Source organism: Pongo abelii, chromosome 19 (genome assembly GCF_028885655.2).
Source record: "Pongo abelii isolate AG06213 chromosome 19, NHGRI_mPonAbe1-v2.0_pri, whole genome shotgun sequence".
Lineage (NCBI taxonomy): Eukaryota > Metazoa > Chordata > Mammalia > Primates > Hominidae > Pongo > Pongo abelii.
The window spans coordinates 14,159,238-14,176,779 of NC_072004.2; the positions used below are offsets into that span (position 1 = coordinate 14,159,238).

At 32.8% G+C, this 17,542-nt stretch overlaps 1 protein-coding gene and 1 long non-coding RNA gene across 2 annotated transcripts in view; one reads left to right on the forward strand and one right to left on the reverse strand.

Moving 5' to 3' along the window:
• LOC129051016 (uncharacterized) overlaps nt 1–6,999 on the reverse strand; it is a 35,559-nt gene extending 28,560 nt beyond the window's left edge. The window contains exon 1 of the long non-coding RNA XR_008514972.2: nt 6,880–6,999. This is a non-coding gene — a long non-coding RNA (uncharacterized LOC129051016). The remainder of the gene's footprint in view (nt 1–6,879) is intronic.
• The window catches only part of COX10 (COX10 homolog, cytochrome c oxidase assembly protein, heme A: farnesyltransferase (yeast)), a 140,008-nt gene that overhangs the window by 62,236 nt on the left and 60,230 nt on the right, over nt 1–17,542 (forward strand).

Here is a 17,542-nt window from a genome sequence, read left to right on the forward strand (position 1 = left end):
TCTTCAAACACTGTTTGAAAACCCATGATTTAGTCTGTGTGTGAAAAACCATCACAAAGTAGGTCTTTGGTTGTGCCTTCATTAAATATTAGCTTCCCAGGATAAGGCACCTAGTTCACCACTATTCCTAGCAGCATGTCATAGTGGCTTAGTAGAATTCTTCACATGTAAAAGATTGGATTTTTATTGTGAAGTGTAATTTGGATATATTTAAGTTATTTAAATGAATGACCAGCTCATTGATTTGTAGACATCTTAAAAGGGCACTTCATTGAAGAGGAAGTCAAAGGGCATTCCTAAGTAGTTACTGTAATTTATAAGAACAATCAGAAAGCAGGTTAAGAAAAACCAAAAGGAGATTGTTTAAATACATTTGGATGCATTCATTGAAGACAATACGCTACAACAGATGATGAGGTAGCTCTATCTGTATATATACATATTTTTTAATACACATGATGTTTGTAAAGTTAAGTGAAAAAGCATGCTAGAAGGCAGTATATATGAAAATATAGATAAAAATAGTAACTTTTCATATATAAGTATCAGTACTCTGGCTTATTTTTTTATTTTTTATTTATTTTTCTATAAGAAATGAATTTTCTCTCATTTGTTCCAGTCCTGGCTTTTTGTAGTGAAACAGTTTTAGATAACTGAATATGGCTGGATGGTCACATTATGCCATAAAATACACTGGATGAAGCACATAGAGCAGGTCAAGAAATAAAACATTTCATTTTAAATGTTCTGATGACAATAATTTAGAAAACAGTATTAGAAAATATTACAGGACACATTTTCCCCTTCAAATAAATCATTCTCCTGCAGCCTGTATTGTTGCCATGTAATAATAGCAAATTCAAAGGAGTTTCATGAGACTGAGACAGTCACTGTAAGAAAGAACGTTGGGGTACTGACATACCTCATGCCTGGAAAGTAATTATGTAGGAGATTCTGAAGCCTAAATCAGTAGCTTTGTACAAAGTCCTTTTCACTTAGGAGATCTTCTGACTAAAAAAACTGGGAAATTAAATTATAAAGTGATGCAAAAATAGGTTGTTTAGGTTGTTTATGGGATGATTTCCTACTTACTAGAAGTTTTTTAAAATATGTACATTGTCATCGTATATATCTTCCTTTAAAAATACTTACATTTGCTTTTGTTTGGGTTTATTTTTCATAATATTCTTATATCCTATGTTAGAGTTTAATCATGAACCAAATGCCACCTCATTCTTCATCCAAACATCATGAAATCATTGCAGATGAGGTGAGGAGATAAAGTAATTGGATTAGAAATGGATGGTTTAAGTTTACACCATTTTATTATATCAGGAATTTTTGATATTTGAGATGTAGCTTTCCACAGCTGTGTGATCACTTGTGCCTAACATACGTATACGATACCAGGTTCTATAATTTTGTTGTTTTAAATTCTGAAGGAGAATCCGTGTCGATGGTCAAATCTATCACTTAGAAAAGTTTTATCTGAAGTAAAACTACTGATATCTCAACTGAGACAGCACGAAGGTATGATCCTTGTATTACTAAATATTTCTTCCCTTGATTTTCTGCTTTATATCACTTTGCATTTATAAGCCCTTTACCGAATGGTGGTGGCTGAATGTGAGCATAATAATTTGTATTTTTAAATTTTTTATCCATAATATTTTCCTAATCTTAAAAAATTAAATTTTATATATTTTATTCAGTCTTACAAATATATTGTTCTACCTTAGAATATTTTTATGAAGTGTTAAATTTTCCAGAGGATATATTCATAGTTTAATCTCTAACCCGTTAAATTATTTGAGAAGAAGAAAAAAGACATGTTTGTAGCATTATGAAATGTCTGTTTCAAAGAATACTCCTGCTTATTTTTTACTTTTCCTATGTTTATTCTGATGCAAAATTATGGCTTCAAATACTTAGTTTCTGTTTAAAAATAATTAAATATTAAGGAAAAATTATGCAATGTGACTATAGAAATTTATTAATAATCTAATAATGTTGAAAGAACTATGTAATTAGAACTTTAAACATTCTTATTTTCAGTTCATTTTAGATTTATTTTCTAAAAGAAACAGTACAACTCAATCAATTTGGAAATTTTGTTGAGATTTTTAACTTAAAATTTGTAACATGGTAACACAGCTTGTTTAGAAATGTGTGGTGTTTGTGAAGTTCTTTACAAAGGAACCAGGTAAATCTTGGCTTAATGTTGATTTGATAAAATTCCCTAAAATTTCCCTCAAATGTATTAAAAATAAGCCAAGTTTATTAAAAATAAATCAACTGTGATTGTATTTTGTTTAATAATCAAAAGTATTTTAGAAGTACCTATTTACATCTAAACATGAAAATTGTTATAAAATGTTTTCATGAGTCATACAATAAAGGAAGCTTTGAGAGAACCTGGTTATCCATTAATCTTTATTACACTAATTTGGACTAACTGGATTTGTGAAAAGTTCAAATTATGAAATAGTTTTGAAGAAATATAATACTATTAATTTTTAAATTAAATTAGAATAATTAAGTTTTTGAAGAGTTTCTTGTTAAAAGTAATCTGAGTTGTGGGTATTATGTCTATTTTTGCGTGACCCATAGTAGCTAATAGTGTTATAAATTAATTAACAAACATGATTTGTAATTATACTCAGTGTAATAGAAAACATTTAATAAATATACTTAAAGGTACTTAAACAGTTGGTTATCAAGCATTTAAAATGCCTGCCATCACTACCAACACCACATATTATTAAAACTATGAAATGGCACTACATGGAATAAAAGAGTTTGCTAGATGTTAATCACTTTCATCCAGATTTCAGTCTGGATGATGAAAAAAATGACTAATATCTAAATTCACGAGATTTTATCATAATTGCAGATAAGGAATTTTCTTTAAAATAGTGTTTAATTTAGATTTTTATGAGTTTCAGTGTAGTCTTAATTAGTGAGATTTTAGTTAGCTTGACTTACTTTATAGGGCATAAGTGAGATTATATGTTTTCATATAGAAGTCTTTTCTTTTTTTAAAATTTGTTTAATATAATAGATGATGGATAACTTTTACTAAGAGGAACCCTGGTATTCGTAATGGTTATTTGAGTCAGTGTTTCTGAACTCTTTGGGTTCTTCTTTGCTTTGGTGTTAAATAATTCCTTTTTATACTATAAATGTTAGTAATATTTTTTAGTTACTTGTACTTTAAAGGCTTCATAAGATAGACTCCATGATGCCCTCAAATTCAACAAATGTTAATGCCTGAAGGAAAAAGGAATGATTCTTTGTAGTTGATTATATATAGATCTTTAGAGAATATATATTTTTAGGTTTTATCTAGTTGTACCCATGACCTTCAGGAATATTATTAATCATATGCATACATGCTTGTTAAACTATTCTTAAAGAATGTGAAGAGATAAAAAATACAAAGTTATCTTTTCTATCAGCTTTTTTTTCACTCATCAAGAAACCCAGTAAACAACATATATGTTAGAAAATGTTGTTTCCTGGAAAAAATTAACTGAGTTCTTACAAGTATTTTAATGGTTGTTCACATTGGGAGATGAAAAGCATCCGCCTTTGTCAGATAGTGTTTCAGAGCACAGAATAACTCTGTAAGATGCCTAATTTTGCTTTGTATGTGGGACACAGATGTTTTCACCTCCAAAAAGGGACAGCAAGCACATAAAAAGAGATCAAACTTGTTCCCAAAGAATATGTGTGGTGTAACACACTCTTGGAGAGGATTTCAAAAGTAATTAGCTGAGTAAGCTAAAAAACAGCACTGCTATTTAACTTTCATAGCAGAAAGTGTGCCTTTTAAGGTAGTAGTTTTTGACTAGACATGGATAAATTAAATGCTGTCGGTGTTTTTTTAAGTTAAACTCTTTATTTAGAGATCTTCATAGATTCACATGCAGTTGTAAGAAATAATATAGAGAGAGTGCATGTAGCCTTTACCTACTTTCCCACACTGGTAATGTTGCAGAACTGTATAGTACAATATTACAAGCAGGATGTTGACTTTTTGTTTTAAAAATGTTTTTTGAGTCTAAGTGGCCAAAGCATAGCACTATTTTTTCTTTTATTCTGAATAAAAGACAACAGTATATAACGATGCATATAAAAATTATCTTAAAAATTAGCCTAATAAATATATGATGAGATGTCTGTTCTAGTGTGGGCATGAAGCTTCATACTATATAGAGCTGTTCATATTTGAATAGATAAAACATTTAGAAATTTTATATAGTATTCTCTTTGCTTCTCATGCAGTTTATTTGTTCTAATGAAATATTTTATTTTAATCTTTTTCTTTATCTGGGTAGTATACAGATTTTATTAAGTTGAAATCTTTGAATAATTTTGGTAACCAATATTTTAATTATAAAACTTCTTTGGAACTAATGTAGCTATTTTGTTATGAATGAAAATGTGTTTATTATTAGTTTAGCAAGCATATTACCGATTTTAGATATTAGGTTGGTAGTTCTCAGATTTTACCATGTATAAATAATCACCTGGGGAGCTGATTGAAAATGCAGATGTAGAATATCCACTCCTGGATATTCTACTTTGGGTCAGAAGTGAGACCCAAGGATCTGCATTTATAATTAAGGACTGCAGAAGATTTTGATGCAGATGAACCCTGAACTGCACTTTGAGAAACACTTAATATTGAGGTTTTTTAGCATTGTATTGTAGAAGCAATAGAGTGTTGATTTTGTACTCTAAATGTGTATAAAGAACATCATTTTGTTTTCCAAAAATAATTTTTTATTCAAATATGGAATTACTGTTTTTTCATAGTCTTACTATGTAACCATTGGAATTTTTAGATTTCAACATTGCAATTCAGTAATACCTGTGCTCTGCAATTGAAATCTTTTTCAAATTCATGGCCAGCAACTCAGGAAAAGTAAAGGCATTTGAGTAGCAAAGAAAAGAGCTTGGAATACAAGTTGAGAGCCACCAAAAAGTGCTCTGTCAATAGTTGTGTTTCATCAAATAAGTTGTTTGGATTTTGTTTTCTTCAGGCATTTTTAATTTTCTTTTTAAATAATGACAAAATAAATTTAAAATAGTAAGTTGGGGATTAGAGACGAAGATAGAGAAGAAGAGAACATTGGCATCAAACAAAACAAAGAAAGTGTAAAGGTGATTGATTTTAAGAAGCTAAGGAGTTTGAGCAATCTAATGTGACAGCAAGTACACTGAGTCATTCATTGGGAAAGAGATGAAATAATATTCAGTAAATTGTTTTGAAGGCTCAGAAATACCAGAAATTTTATAAATATTTCTATCAAAACTGGTTTCAATTTCATTAATATTTGGGTATGCAAACAAGAAAATTACTTTATTAATCTAGAAAATTCATTTGTATGCAACATCTTATTTCCCAGAGATGACATAAAAATGAAGTGTGACTTATTCATTTGAGTTTTGAGTAATAGGCATCCTTCTAAGGAAAAGCTAAGTAATTATACATACCTTTTTTTAGACTTTTTTCTTTCTGTTAGCAAAACAAAGCTTAGATGTGCTTTCCATTCATTTCCAGTTTGCTCAGACTGACATTTGGCTTGTGTGGGACATACTGATGTTTCGGGAAATTTCTTGCCATAAAGCATGGCTGAGACTTTGGCCGTTTGAATCCTGTACTTATTTGTTTCCTTGGTATGTACATTTCAAAACTTTTAGTGAATCTCTGACCTCAAAATACATTTTTATGACAGGTTTTTTTTTTAATCATCTTATTTATAAGGTTAGCAGAACGAGAACTTCAGCTTGCCTCCCAATGTTAGCAATTAATTATAGTGAAAGATAACAAAGATGGACATGTATGGTTTTAGTCTGTTCATAAAGATATTTGCATGTGACAATTGCCTCCTCTAGAAAATCAACACTTTATTAAATATTTAGATTTTTTCATAAAGTAAAAGCTATAGTGTTTAGTTTCCATTTGACATTGAAATCTTTTTGGTTATTTGTCAGTTTATATTTTTCATTGAAACTTCAAGTTTACTTAGATTATCCTAACAATTTTTTTGTTAGGATTTTTGTTAGCCTTCAGTGAGAAGGCTAAGTCTGTGTAAGGTGATGAGCAATTAAATGGGTAAAGATGTTTTTAGGTGGTGTTTTTTTTTTAATTGTTTTACGAAGAGTTGGTGAGGATGCTAGAAGGTGGGCCTTCTTCTCACTGTTGGTGAAACTAAATTGGGAATGCCTTTCTGAAGGGAAATTTTAGAAGTATAATTTAAAATTCTTAAAAACATATGTTTTCTTCAACCCAGTAATTCCATTTCTAGAAGTTTTTTCTAAATTATCAAAATATGTGCAAATATATTTATATATTATAAACATATTAAATATTATTTCAATATAGAAAAAATGGTCTCAGTAAATTGTTTTATTCATATAATGTAATACTATACAATATCATAGAAATTGCATTTCCAGATGATATTTAATGACATGGAAAGTTTTTGAGTCTTAAATGAGAAACTATTAGAATATAATAGTGTGTGCAGTATGTGTATGAGTGATTGGATCAAAAAATATTTATACTTTTTAACCCTGTCATTCTTTTTTTTAGAAATTAACATATCCTAAGTGAAAGTAAATATTTACATCTCTTTTTAAAATGCTGAACAGAGGTAGGAGAATAAAAATAATTCTTCCCGTGTGGGTTATTATATATTTAATGCTTTCATACACAAAATTTTAAGAATAGTGTTGTTAAAAGAATGTGATTAGGATTTCCGACTCATATATAGGCTTTAACAACTATCTAATACAAATCCCTTTTAAAATAGTAAATGAATAAATGGAAGAAGAATAAATAGTATTAAGGTAGACTAGAAAGGGTACCAGTTATTGAATGCGTTTTCTATGTCTGGATTAGTCTTCATGTCCTTCAACAATTTGCCTGTGTTCCTGGTTTTTCTTTCCATGCAGATTAGGTCATTATTCAGATAGAGTTTTGTGATTCTGTCAGAGCTCTTAATTCCAGAATGTTCTTACGTGGCAGACACAATTCAGTTTTTTTTACCATATTTCTACAACCTAGCAATCTTACTACACTAAAATCAACCAAATTTCTTACTCTGATTCTGATCCTTTGAAATATTTCATAATGTGGTCGTCATTAAAGGGACACACATGACTAAAATTTCCTTACAAAGGGAATAGTGTCACTCAGCTATAATATATTGGCTTGAAGCTCTTGATCAGTTTTCAATAATACACACATGCACAAATAGACACCATACTGTATATGACATGTCAAAATCTGATATTTTCTCTTAATATCAAATCATGGACTCTCCAGGTCATTAAATATTATTTGTTTTTAAGGGGCTTTTAGAATATTGCATATTGTGCCATTTTACAGATAAGCCAAACTTTACATTAACTTAGCCCACATTGTCAGACATTGAAACTATATCTAGTACCTTATAAGCAATTCTACTAAAGATAAACATGCTGGTTGTCCTAGTTGAAAAGAACAAAATCATTTTAAATGTTTTCTCCATAGTATCCTCCTAATGGCAACCACTGTATTGGAAGCAAGAATAATGTTTTTTTAAGTTTACATTTTATATTGTGAAGGGTCAGCCCTACCGGTTCTTGACTGCTAGCTATATAAGTAAACATAGATTTCTGTGAAAAGTGCTCAGGTGTCCTGTACCCCAGTGCCTAGTGGGCCACATTTTGGACATATGGTATTGAGACTCATAATCGGTCCTTTCTCTAAACTTATAATTAGCAGTTATAATTTGCATTTCTGTAGATCTTACTGTACTGCCTCCTATTATTTTATAAACAAGTGTCTTATCTCTTGAGCTGGACCCTGAGCTGAAGCCAAGGTCTTTGTCTTACACTGCCTGATTGTCTCCTCATCCCAGCATTGTCTCTTGCTCAAGTGTAGTGTGCTGTGTGGTGTATTCAGTAGCGATGAAGCAACGGAGTGCTGTGTGGTGTATTCAGTAGTGATGAAGCAACGGAGTGCTGTGTGGTGTATTCGGTAGTGATGAAGCAACGGAGGCTCAAGACAGACTGCCTGGGATCATATCCAAGCAGTACGACCTCAATCATTTACTTTATTTGTCTGGGCCTCAGTTTCCTTATCTTTAAAACGATGATAATGATAATGCCTCCTGAATAGGGTTACAGTGAGGATTACGTGAAATAAATACACAAAAGAACTTAGCCCAGACTTGGTAATAATAAGCCCTTAGTAAATAGTAACTAATGGTAGTAAATTGTTCTTGATTTTTATAAAAAGTAAGTTGGTGCATTGCTCTAGTCTTTTTTTTATCGGTATAAAAAAGGCACTGGTGTTCAATATTTTGCATGTCTGTTATGGTCATCCAGTTACTAAACTAGCTATAGATTTTCACCTGCTTTAATAAAATTATGAATGATTATCATGAGAGGCTAACACATTAATTAACCCTCATAATATTAGCCAGTATCTGTCTAATGAATTGTTTACTTATAGCAAATTTGCTGGTGGACTTAGAGCAAATGTACTGCCTTAATCACTAAACTAAACCCATAGCTGAGAATATATACTACTTTTCAAGTAGAAAGCTGACAAAAATAAAGGTTTTATAATTTTATTATTGAAATTTTCGTAAGAAAGTTTCACATGAAATAACCTAGCTACACCTTTCCTATGCCTAAATAAGTAAATGGGATTTCTTGGCAATAAAATAAATAGGTATAAAAGTTGCATAGTGATTGTGAGCTTAGGTGTTTCATTCATAACCATCACTGTATTAAGAGGAAAAAATACAGGTGGGCATATTTGAAGCCTTATACTTGGAAGGATCCCTGTGTTGACTCCAGTATTTAGTATCCAAAATTGTTTCAGCTTGCAGTGTTTGATGATTGCCTGTCTTGCTGTACTAGATGTCTGTAACTTCTTGGAAAAATTAGAATGTGCTATAATAGGAGTAAAAATAAAACAAAAATTCTGAGCAATGTAGGCATGGAGAACTGCAGCTATCCATAAACAAATAAAGCCATAGAAAATGTCGTTCTGAAAAGCACTCAACAGTAAAGAAACCTTTTCTGATAGGGCTTCTCTTGTAAGTCTATTTGAATTGCCATCTTTACAAGGACCTTTCTTCCTCAAACTAACCTTCAAAAGAGTTTGTGATGAAAATTTTACATTTCCAATGTGTTTTGGAAAGCATGAAAGATTTAATGTGGTTTGGAAAATGTAATGTAACATTCAATTTTAAAAAATATTTCCCAACCATGTGCAAATCTTTTTGAAAGCATGTAGCCACATCTATCTGCACTTATTCTTTGTTTATGATTCATCTCCTTTTTATTTTAATAAGTTTTTTTGACAAGAGAACAAAAAACTATAGACCTACCACTCTGAAACAAATAATAAACTGTAAATTATATTAGTATTTTAGGCATTCTTCCAGATTATTTCAGAGTAATCTTAGTTAACGTTTTTAATGACTGCCTGATATTCTATCAAGTTGTTTACCACATTTTAATCATTTCTTTAGTATTTCTTCCAATCATACCTGTTAACAACTACAGTAGATACTTTTTATGGTTGGCATGTAGTTTTCTCCTCTATTTCTGTATGTATTTCCTTAATATGTAGTTTCAGAAGTGGAATTTATTAGAGATAAACTAAACTCATTAAATTTAGAGTTTCTTATTGTCTTTCATGAGAACATTTTTCCTTTTCATTCGTAAATGATATTGAAACACTATATTCTTACTTTCATATTCCTGTTTATATTTTTGTTTTTAATGTTAAACATTTTACATTCTAATAGTAACCTCATCGACCTGTTAAGAGGCAATATAAAATTTAGATTATTAAATAGCATGTAATATATGTGATCAGTAATCGTCAGCCAGTAATCTTCAATGAGCTTATTCTTCATTTAATTGCAACGTTATGTCTGATTTTTTTTGTTGCAAAGCTTTCAGAATCTTGACTTGGGGTAATCTTCTTTTAAAAAAGCTTTTAACAGAATTAATAAGTCATCACGTTATGATAAATGATTAAGGAAATGATGCCTCTAATACATTGAATTATTAAAACTATCATTTTGAAAAATTATATTGGTACAAACTAGTTTCTACTTTACTGCTATTACTCATACATTTCAAAATTCATACATGGATATTGTCTAGGATTTTTTTTTTGCGTAATTGTGAGTTATGGTGTTAATTTAAAGTTATAGTATTAATTTACTTATGTTATAGTGTTAATTTATCTGTTTTAGATCTCACTTTTGTATCTGAAACCGTTCGAAAATAATTATTATTAAAGGCCAGTTGACAAAATCTCCACTCCTCCTCCCCAGTGTGACTTTCCTTATTTGTATTATACCTATAAAGACTACCTCTTAAATCGGCCGGGCACAGTGGCTCACGTCTGTCATCCCAGCACTTTGGGAGGATGAGGTGGGCAGATTGCCTGAGCTCAGGAGTTGGAGACCAGCCTGGGTAATATAGTGAGATCCTGTCTCTACAAAATATACAAAATTAGCCAGGCGTGGTGGTGCATGCCTGTAGTCCCAGCTACTTGGGAGGCTGAGGTGGGAGGATGGCATAGAGTCCAGGAGGCAGAGGTTGCAGTGAGCTGAGATGGTGCCACTGATCTCCAGCCTCAGTGACAGAGCCAGTCCCTGTCTCAAAAAAAAAAAAAAGACTACCTTTTATAAGAATTAGGAGTATTTCGGTCTATTCTCATTGTGGAATAAAAGTCACTGTAAACTGGATAGGCTAAAATAAATGTAGTAAGTCTCAGATGATTTAGCATTACAGACTTTTTTTTGTGAAGACATTTATTATCTAACATTGTTTTATATAATTGCAGATTTCATTATATTTAAAGAGTCCATTTACCTTTTCATTTGTTATGAATTCTGTTGTTGTGGTAATGATTGTTGTTTAATGTTTCATCTTGCCACATATAATTTAGAATTTCACTGCCTCACATAAGAGTAGCAGTATATGATCTGGAAGATTTTTTAAATATAGAATTTTACTAAATAGAGAATTGTGGTCCATATGACAAAGTAAAATCTGATTGGAAATGTACTCACATAAGTTTTAAAATGTCTTTTCTGTCTTGAAGTGTTGTTCAGAATTTCTCCCGGGATCAGGTTTTCATCATGATTTTAACATGGTCATTGCTAATATGAAGCCCATCTGCACTGTTGTCACTGAAATAAGGAGTAAGGGCCTCTTTATTAGAAAACCTGCCCTCCCACTAGCCAGAAACTAGTATTCAAGACTCAAATCTAGTTAGTAAAATGAAAATCTTTTCTTTTTGGAAGTATTTTACTAAGACATTAACACTCTTCCTTTAACTCATATTTGTCAGAAAACTAGATGCTACTTTACACAGATAGTTGTGCAGACATGGAAAAATCATATGTATTTCTGGATTTTAAGAATTGTGTCTGAGACAGAAAACTGTGACACAGGCAGACAGCCGATAAATACATAATCTATTGTAATTCTCTTAATATTGGGATTTGATGACCAAATGCCATTTATCTAAAGCTGCATAATTATGCTAATAAAATCATAGTCACACATCAACTACTGTTATTTATGAGCACTTAAAAATATTTGCCTGCTTTCTGAGTTAAATTGGTATTTGGCAGAAGAGTTAGAAATAAATTCCCTTTATGCTATTTTTAACTAATTAAGTCTTTTTTTCCTTAAAAACAAAGCACCATTGAAAGACTCAAAATGAACCATTGAACTCTATTGTATCTTTTCTCTATTAGAAACTCTTAATAATTTGGAATTTTTATCTACGTATTTTAGAAAAGCAAACATTTCTTTCCAGTTTGCTATTAAAAAGAGAACTGAAAATATTTTGTGTGTATATCAAAAACTTTTCTTCCATAGATGGACCACATTGTTATCTTTTTGATTCTTTATGGTGGTAAGATCATGTATTACTCTCTCAGGACATGGTGACTATGCTTGTAACACATTACAGGTTTTTGTTTGGCCTCTCAGGAAAGAAGCTATGTACTTCAGTTTTTCAGGGTTCTGGGGAATTACCCAATATCCTATCCACTGTGCGTGACAAATGTCTTACCCTGCTATAAGAATTTTCAGCCTTTTTACATCTTTCAGCAAAGGAACTCTAGGCCCCCTCTATCATGTGGATCGTCCAACTCTACAATTAGATATAAAGGCATTGCCAGTAATCAGGTTGAAAGAAAAGCTAGGAACAGTTGTAAAAAGCTGTCAGGAGTATTCAAATTAACAACTATCTTATAGATGCATATTGCCCGTGTTGTCTTCTTAAGACTTCTTTGAAAATGTCCCAGTGTATTTCAGGTACTGATTTTATCCTTTAATGCAAACACCATTATTTACTATTTATTATTATTTTAATAGGATAGTCATTGTTTTCATTTATCATTCTAATTTCTTCCATTGAAATGTATAAAGAAGCACATTTTGTAATGTATTTGCTTGAAAACATATACTCTTTAAACATGAAGATTTTTAAGTTGTTTTAAAATACATTTATGGAATTGATAAGAAAGTCTTTCAGGATTGTGGAGAAAATGGGCTGTAGAGCAGTTTTACCTAAGCTGAAATGTGCTATAATTGTTTGTACTCCCAATACAGCATCTCAGAGATGGAAGAAACAGAGTCGTTAAAGAGAGGTTTCAGGTCACTTTGCTTAGGTAATGTAGTAGAAAGCTGTTTTCTCCTCTGTCACCAAATCACTTCTCTTGTCATTTGGGTAGGATCTGAAGTTCAAAAACAAACTGTAGTCTTAGAGGAAACATGTAAATCTTTCAGGGTGTTATTGAACATTTTCAACATGTTGAACATTATAAAAAGCATATGCAACTGTCTTTTAAAGGTGTATTCTGTGTTCTCTGATAGGCAAAATGGATGAGACATTTTTTTCCCTATTGCCCCTGGTTTCCCCCTTTTTGTTTCCCTCCTTCCCTTTCTCTCTGTTGTATAGAGTCATGCTTTTGCTGATGATTAAGCCAACAGGTGTCATGAGTGCTAAAGCAAGCTGGCTTTGTGCCCACAAGCGTACAGTGCAGATACTGTGTCACTGTAGGTTTTGGTGAATTGTTGTGTCCTTCCAAGGGAAGGGATAACCCAGCTGAAATACTGCAACTCCTGAGGGATTAATGTGTTTCCTTTGCTTTATAGTTCAGAATTTTACAGTTTCTTTGTTTGGGAGTTCTCAGGTTGCTTAATGATTTCTCTGGCCTCCACCCCCACCGTGTTGTGACCAGATGTATATTATAACTGTGTTTGGACCTCTGTAGATTTGCCAATTTTATTGATTAGTATGTGGTATAACCTTTTCTTTTTGAGTACATCATTTTTCTGCAGTAAATGTTCATGTTCTGTTTTTGTTTGTTTTTAAATGATGGCATTTTCAACTCTGTGGTATTTTAGAGAATGGATTCCAGGGTCATACTGTTGTTGCATTATTTTCTCCTTGTTAATGTTGTCAGTAAGCATGCCTATTTTGTATTATAATTGTGAGGGGATCTGCAAGGATTTATTAACTATGAAAGTCTTGTGTTCATATTAGATTGTGGTGAAGGAGCACTAGTGGATGAAAAATTTTCTGATCTTTTAAGTCCTAGTTTGAAAAGTGTTTGGTTTTCTTTTAATTTTGCAACCTAAATAGTCTGTTAATGTTAGAAGTTTTTAGTGAGCTTTAATACATTTATTTATTGTTCTTGAAAACTGGCCTTAAGAATGAACTGTTTTTAAAACAGTTTTTGCAAAGATGGAATTGTAGCCATTGGCAGCTGTTAGAGTAGAAATTCCTTTGAGCTTATTTGGAGATTTTAGAAGGAGCTTAACCCCACCCTGGATACCCCCGTTAACTACATATGCTGGCTACGATGTGAGCTCAAAGTTTTCTTTTCTTTTTTTTTTTTTTCTTTTTCTCTCTCCCAAATGCTAACCTTGTGCTAAAATGAAATAATGATGCTGTGAGATTTGTGGAATTGGGGAGAGGGGTTGGGATGGGGCAAAACTGAGCACAGTTAGGTATAAATGGGAATAATACAGTTAGAAGACAACAGGCTAAACATGCTATACAGAAAAAGGTAATTGATGGAATAAATTTCCTAGAAAGTGGAAGGGGACAGGATTACCAGTCCTTAGGTAATCCTAAAGTTAGGAGAGAAGAGGTTGTACACACTGGTAGGGATGATAGTAGGAAAAGGAGGGAGTGTCCTGTTTGAGGACTTCAGTGTTCAGTAAAGTAGAAGGCTGTGCCCTGTATTATAGGTGTGTGTGGAGGGGCGGGGGGGCGGGTGGGGGTGCTGTGTAGAAACATCAGGTTCTTGAGAGTGGACCAGATATGAAATCCTTGTGGAGAGAAGCAGATTGAGTTGACGAGAGAGCACATTTGAAGTTTGTGGTTGTGTACTTGTAATGAATCCTCTTGTCCTATAAGGTGTCTTTTTCCAGCATAGCTCCACTGCTTAGGCACATGCACAGAGAAAAGTAGAATATTAGGGCAAAAACTAATAAGCCCTGTGTAGTTGTAGATGTGGTTTCAATGCTGTGATGGGTCTTGACAGCCGGGGGTAGAGTGAGTGAAGACCTGAAAGCATGTTTTCCTTGAGAAACCGAAAGGTAGCTCAGAATGCTGAGTATAGCATGAAAGAGGTAAAGAACAAGAAAGAAAAGAGCCTAGAGAGGTAAAAGGAGGCAAGAGCTGTTATGAAGAGCTTTGTAAGCCGTGTTAGAGCATTTAACTTTATTCCTTGGACAGTGGACAGCCATGGAAGGGTTTTATGCTAGAAAGTAACATGATAAGATTTGCATCTGACAAGATCACTTTGACTATTCTGTGAAAAGTTACTAGGGGAGGATCAATACTGGAGGTAGGGGAAGTAGTCAGGGGGCTGTTGTAATCTAGGCAAAATAAAATAGCCTGAATTAAGGAAGTGGCACTGATGATAGGATTAAAAAATGGGTGTATTTGAGAAATATTTTGGATCAACATTTTGCCTTCCTCTGACTTTCTGGAGAAAAAAAAGTTTCTAATTGACTAAGGCTCCATTAATGTTGGTTTTATATTACCTCACTTTAGTAATACTTTATTAGTTTACCTAAAGAGGGTCTGCCATATTTTGTATCATTTTGGTAGAATTTTTTTATTATCTTTTTAGAAAATACATGGTCTTATGACATTCTTCATAGACATGGAAAAAACTGTCCTAAAATTTATATGGAACTACAAAAGACCCAGGATAGCCAAAGATGTCCTAAGCAAAAAGAACAAAACTGGAGGAATCACATTACCTGACCAAATTTTAGTAACCAAAGAGCTATAGTATACAAAGTTATAGTATAGAGCTATAGTAACCAAAACAGCATGGTGCTGGCATAAAAACAGACACATAAACCAATGGAACAGAATAGAGAACTCAGAAACAAACTCACACACCTACAATGAACTTATTTTTAACAAAGGTGCCAAGAACATACACTGGGGAAAAGACTGTCTCTTCAATAAATGGTGCAGGGAAAACTGAGTATTTATATTCAGAAGAATGAAACTAGACCCCTATCTCTTGCCATACACAAAAATCAAATCAAAATGGATTAAAAGACTTAAAGCTAAGACCTCAAACTACTACAAGAAAATATTGGGGAAACTCTCTAAGACATCAGCCTGGGCAAAGATTTCTTGAGTAATACTCCGCAGACACAGGCAACCAGAGCAGAAATGGACAAATGGGATCACATCAAGTTAAAAAGCTTCTTCACAGGAAAGGAAACAATCAACAAAGTGAAGAGACAACCCACAGAATGGGAGAAAATATTTGCAAACTACCCGTCTGACAAGGGATTAATAACCAGAATGTATAGGGAGCTCAAACAACTCTCTATAGGAAAAATAATCTAATAATCTGATTTTTAAATGGGCAAAAGATTTGAATAGACATTTCTCAAAAGAAGACATACAAATGGCAGACAGGCATATGAGAAGATGCTCAACATCATCAATTATCAGAGAAATGCAAATCAAAACTACAATGAGATATCATCTCACTCCAGTTAGAATGGCTTGTATCCAAAGGCAGGCAATAACAAATGCTGGCAAGGATGTGGAGAAAAGGGAATCCTCCTACACTGTTAGTGGGTATGTGAATTATTAGTAGACCCAAATGGAGAACAGTTTGGAGGTTCCTCAAAAAACTAACAATAGAGCTACCATATGATCCAGCACTTCCACTGCTAGGTATATACCCAAAAGAAAGGAAATCAGTATATGGAAGAGATATCTGCACTCCCATATTTGTTGCAGCTCTGTTCATAGTAGTCAAGATTTGGAAGCAAACTAAATGTCTGTCAGCAGAGGAATGGATAAAGAAAATGTGGTACTTATACACAGTGGAGTACTATTCCGCCATTAAAAAGGATGAGATTCCATCATTTGCAGCAACATGAATGGAACTGGAAATCATTATGTTAGGTGAAATAAGCCAGGCACAGAAAAACAAACATTGCATGTTCTCACTTATGTATAGGATCTAAAAATCAAAACAATTGAGCCCATGGAGATAGAGAGTAGAAGGATGGTTACCAGAGGCTGAGAAGGGTAGTGGGGTGGTGGGGATGGTTAATGGTACAAAAAGATAGTTAGGATGAATGAATAAGGCCTAGTATTTGATAGTACCGCAGGGTGACTATAGTCAATAATAATTTAATTGTACATTTTAATTACTAATAGAGTATAACTAAATTGTTTGTAACACAAAAGATAAATGTTTGAGGGGATGGATACCCCATTTTCCATGATGTGACTATTATACATTGCATGACGGTATCAGAACATCTCATGTACCCCATGTACCTACTATGTACCTACAAAAATTAAAAATTAAAACAATTTAAGAAAAATTTTTTTAAGAAAACACAGGTTCTTTACAGACAGTTGAAAACTACAAAAAGGTAAAAAATAGTAAATCAGCTTACCTCTCACTATCCAGAGACAAGGATTGTAAATATTTTCATGTTTTCTCCTTCCATCTTTTTTCAGAAAGCATTGCTTGCAAACTGAGATCTCTCTGGAAGGAAAAAGGGGTCAGTTCCATACAGTGATTCTTGGAGCTAGTAAAAACCAGTTTAACTTTCTGAGTGTTTTACTTGTAGGATGTGGTACTTTGCTTCTGATAAGTGCTAGGTGACCTTTTAGATCCTTTATTTTCTCCTTTAAGGATGAAGGCTTAAAATCCAGCCTAATGAGAGACGGCCTGAGTAATCTGTTTAGAGGAGAACATTGCCCCAGTCACCACATTGAGTGAAAAGCCACTTCTGATGAATGCCAGAGCACACACATTCATTATTTCAAATGCCTCATAGGGGGAAAATCAATGGGAAGGAGTCTTACTTAGTTTGTTTATTCTAGGTAAGGCAACAGAGAATTGGTAACAAGAGAGTAATGGCTGACTAGGTGTCTTTACTGATTTGTAAGCTGAAAGTAATGGCACATGGAATCCTGCTGGATAAG